The sequence below is a fragment of the Myotis yumanensis genome, unplaced genomic scaffold (assembly GCF_028538775.1).
Source record: "Myotis yumanensis isolate MYYU_CA2020_CCGP unplaced genomic scaffold, mMyoYum1.0.hap1 SCAF_7, whole genome shotgun sequence".
Taxonomy (NCBI): Eukaryota; Metazoa; Chordata; class Mammalia; order Chiroptera; family Vespertilionidae; genus Myotis; species Myotis yumanensis.
Window position 1 is genome coordinate 84,940,427 of NW_027223758.1, and position 4,444 is coordinate 84,944,870.

The window sequence follows — 4,444 nt, forward strand, 5'->3', positions numbered from 1 at the left end:
TGGTTCTTGGCACAGGCCACTCAGTTTCATGTTACTGACACCTCCGCGGCTCTGAACACACACTTTCTTCCAGCTTTCCTTCATACTGTAATGAAACCTATTGTGCAAAGGGGAGGCCACGCCATGCACTGCCCACAAAGGTCCATTCTTAGAAGAATCACCTTCCAAAGTCATCCTGGGAGCTTTTTTATTTTATTTTATTCTTATTGATTTCAGAGAGGAAGAGAGAGAGAGATAGAACATCAATGATGAGAGAGAATCATGGATCGGCTGCCTCCTGCACACCCCACACTGGGGATCGAGCCCACAAGCAGGGCATGGGCCCTGACCGGGAATCGAACCGTGACCTCCTGGTTCACAGGTCAACGCTCAACCACCGAGCCACGCCAGCCGGGCAGCCTGGGAGCTGTTGAATGAAATCCTGCCAGTTGGAAGCCAGCTGTTGTTCTGGAGAAGAAGGGTGGAGCTCTGCACCATCATCTGACAGCTTCGGTCCCACTTCTTGGGCATAAAGGATGTCCTGGGTCCTTCTGTGACATAACCGCTTAACAGCTGTCCATGGTGCCCACTGCGAGGGGCACAGGGGAGGGGGGACTGACAGCTGCCTCCTTTCCCCCACCTCCCCGGCCGTCAGCAGGCAAGTCTTGGCAGGCCCTGCCAGGGCTCTGCAGGCGGGAGCAGCCCAGCAGGAGACCACATTCTGTTCTATTCCCGACTCCAGGCAGTTTTCCTGATTGCGTATTTCAGTATGGGGTTCTGTGTCTGCCTGTCATTTCATTCTGGAAGGTGGTGTGACTGTACTGAGCACGGCATGCAGGAATAATCACTATTATCATCATTATTTTTAACCTCCATTGTTCACCAGTGGGTGTTGTTAGAGAACAGAATTAGACATACCCATTCTCCTCCCCACCCCCCACCCCCCACCCCCTTTTTTTTGCCCAGTCAACTCTCAATTTAAATTAAACAGAGATTTGTCATCAGCAGGAGGTTAGAATGGTGATGCTGGGGGATGTTTGGCCCAAGAAAATGTAATTTGTTTCTATCTTTTTTTTGGGGGGGGGGGGACAGATAGTAATCCTTGTATTTCTTTCCTTTGATTTTTTAATAAAACCTATGATGATAATAATGCTATTATGCAGAATTTGGACCTCTCAGGCAACATTTTTGCAATGATTTCATAACTCTGGGAAAACCAAGACTCATTAAATTTGAATTCACATGTGCAGAAAAGACGGGGAAATTGCCACCATGCTGTTGGGGAAGCCTGGGCTGGTTGTGGGGGAGGAAGGGGTGTCAGAGACTTCGCTGCTCTGAGTTTTTTTGCTTGTTTTCTCCGGAGCAAGTATCTGGTTTCTTGTGCTATGATTCCTTTGTCAGTGACGGTGTTTATGTCTCTCTCTGTTCCGTGTCTCCTTTCTCTGCACTGCTGTCCTCACTCCCAGCACCCGTTCTAGAGAAATCTTCCCAAATGAGCAGTTTCACCCAGGCCACCCCCTTTCTCGGAATTCCTCACCACTTCCCCTGTGGGCTGCTATCTCAGAGCTCAGCTCTGTCGGCTCTCCTCAGCTTTTACGGACCTGCTTCCCTCCCATCCCTTCAGCCTCACGTTTATTCTTTGGTCACAAAAGCTTGATTTTCTCATTAGCTCACAAGCTCATCTTCTTCCTTCTGCTCTGGGTCTCTGGGCAAGTTACTTCCCTTCCCCGCTGCTCAGCTGCTGCCACCCAGGTCCTGGCCTGCTTGCACCAGAACCTCGCTGCTCACAACCTCACTCCTTCAGGCTCGGCAGAGCTTGAGCTGCATTCCAGGACCTATGTCTCCCAAACTCCAGGAGACACATCTCAAGCTCTTGAGTTATTCTTTTTTTTTTTTTTTTTAATGTGCCTCAGGCATGAAACAGCTCTGGCCACCGACACAGGTATCAAGCTAGGATGAACTAAGGACTGTACATCTGCTTTGCCCCTGACTGATATAAGAGCAACACCACCAATCAAGTGTCTCCTTGCCCATTGCCAGGGGGTTATTGAGTTATTCTTTAAAGGACCTCTTTCCTTTTCAACGTGGGAAGGCCCAGCCCCTTTCCAACTTGTGTGTGTGTGTGTGTGTGTGTGTGCGTGTGTGTGAGTGAATGCACAGTACACCAACTGCAACCTTTTTTATCCAAGGAAATTCTATCTCCAATAGATTCTTTAGTGCTAGACGTGGCAGACCTAGTTTTTGCTCAGTTCCTTCGCCAACCTTACATAGATGGTCCAGCATCCTGCTTTAGAATATGGAAGCACTTGGCCTATGTTAAGATGCCAAGACAAGGCAAGGGCAAGTGGCAATCTGTCTCAGGAAATCCATTCTCTCTAGGTCAGGCATTATCTAGCTGTGTGATGCTAAGCACGCCATTTAACCTCCCTGAGCCTCAGCTGACTGTATGTGTGGGATTCTGATGGTCTATTCCAGTTCAACATTTCCCCCCTATTTTATCCTTATCCTTACCCTGCTAATGAGGGCACGTGCATCTCCTGGGCCACATAATTTCATGGTAGGGCCTTGCGGTCGGCTGAATAATGGCCCCCCTAAGATGTCCATATCCCACCCCTGTGAATACACTAGTTTAGGGAGCGAAAGAGGCTTTGCAGATGTGATTAAATTAAGGGTCCTGATATGGGGAGAGTGGCTGGATTTTCCAGGTGGGCTGGATGTAACCATAAAGGTCCTTTATAAGAGGGAGCTGGGGGCAAAGGCAGAGAAGGAGATGTGATCATGGAAGTGGGGGTAAGAGTGATGTGAAGAAGGGGCCATGAGCCGAGAAATGCGGGAGGCCTCTAGAAAAGGCAAGGAAATGGATTCTGCCGAAGCCTTCAGAAGGAATGCAGCCCCGCTGGCACCTGGATTTTAGGCAGCCGACTTCCAGAATTATAAGATACGACATTTGTGTTAGTTTAAGCATCTAAAATTTTGGTGATTTGTTGCTGGAGCAATAGGAAATTAATATAGACCCAGATGAAGAAAGACCCTATGGGGCCCTGGCTGGGTGGCTCAGCTGGTTGGAGTGTCGCCCCATGCACCAAAAGGTTGTGGGTTCAATTCCTGGTCAGGGCGCATACCTAGGTTGTGGTTTTGATTCAGGTTGGGGAGGGTGTGGGAGGCAACTGATCCATCTTTCTCTCTCTCTCTCCCTTCCCCTCTCTCTCGGGTTAATAAACATATCCTCGAGTGAGGATTTAAAAAAAAGACTCTATGGGTAGGTCTTTGGGCTGACCTACCCCACAGGCTCAGGATGACTCTGCTGATGTCTTAGGTCCTGGGCCCACACCCTCTTCCAGCTGATTGCCACTTTTCCATCCAACTTCCTCTCTTCTTCAATATAGGAGAGTCTTAAATATAGAAGCTTCAACCAACACAGATTTATCTTCGAACTGTTTTACAAGTGGCTTCGTGTAGGCAGCAGAGGATACGCAATGCTTTCCTAGAGCAGGTCATGAAACCGTCCCAGGGACACCCAGGCACGATGGGGAACATGCTGGTCAGGCACTCGCCCCCAGTTCTCACAACCAGTTCCCGACTGGTCCTCATCAGCACAGTGCCATCTCTAAGAGGAGAGAGACGGCAATGAAGGGACTGCTGGCGCTGGCTAGTGAAACAGCAGGAAACCTTGGAGAAAATGCCATTGGGAACTGCTCAGTTGTGGACTTTTGCATGAGCTGTATACACACCACGCTAGAGTTTTGAAAAGTAGGGTTCAAGAGGAAAGGTAGAGATAAGCACAAGGCCTGAGACCCTAAAAGGGATGCAGTACAAGCTGAGCATCAAGAGGCAAGAGGTTCCTTAATTATCCAGTTACCCCAAAGAGACTTGGTGCTGTTTTATTTCTGCTTCTAAAGGACATTCTTAATGTTTACATACAGAAAAGTATAAAGAAAGCAAAGATGGCCTGGAATCCCACTGCAAGGTAGCTGAGCTCCCCTTCCTCACCTGTCAAGGCTTTCTTAAAGGAAATTTACACGTAAAAGGATCGTTCCCGCTCCCTCTCTCTTTCTCCAAGTACACTGTTCTACCTTCTGCCTCAAAAAAATTAATTGTATATCTTAAAGATCTTCCCATATTTACAACCTCATTATTTTTAATGGTTGTATAGCTTTCCTTCATATCTTTTACCATTCCATAGGTACTTTAAAAACATTGATATTATTTATGGTTTGCTTTGCTATTGCTAGCAATGATGCAATAAACAACATTGAACACATATTTTCTATATACTTTCAAGTATATCTATAGATAAATTCCTATAGAGTTACTTAATTAGAATGTACATGCGTTTTAACATTGCAGAGTGCCTCTAATATACCTTATATCACACAGTAGTGCATGAAAATTCTTGTTCTTCCACATCATTGACTACTAGGCTTTAACATTAAAAAAACTGCCAATCTAATAGGGAAAAAATCAT

At 46.9% G+C, this 4,444-nt stretch overlaps 1 pseudogene; it reads right to left on the bottom strand.

Annotated features, from left to right (window-relative positions):
- Positions 1-1,879: 1,879 nt before the first annotated feature.
- On the bottom strand, positions 1,880-2,024 carry LOC139014783 (small nucleolar RNA SNORA48; annotated as a pseudogene).
- Positions 2,025-4,444: the final 2,420 nt, after the last annotated feature.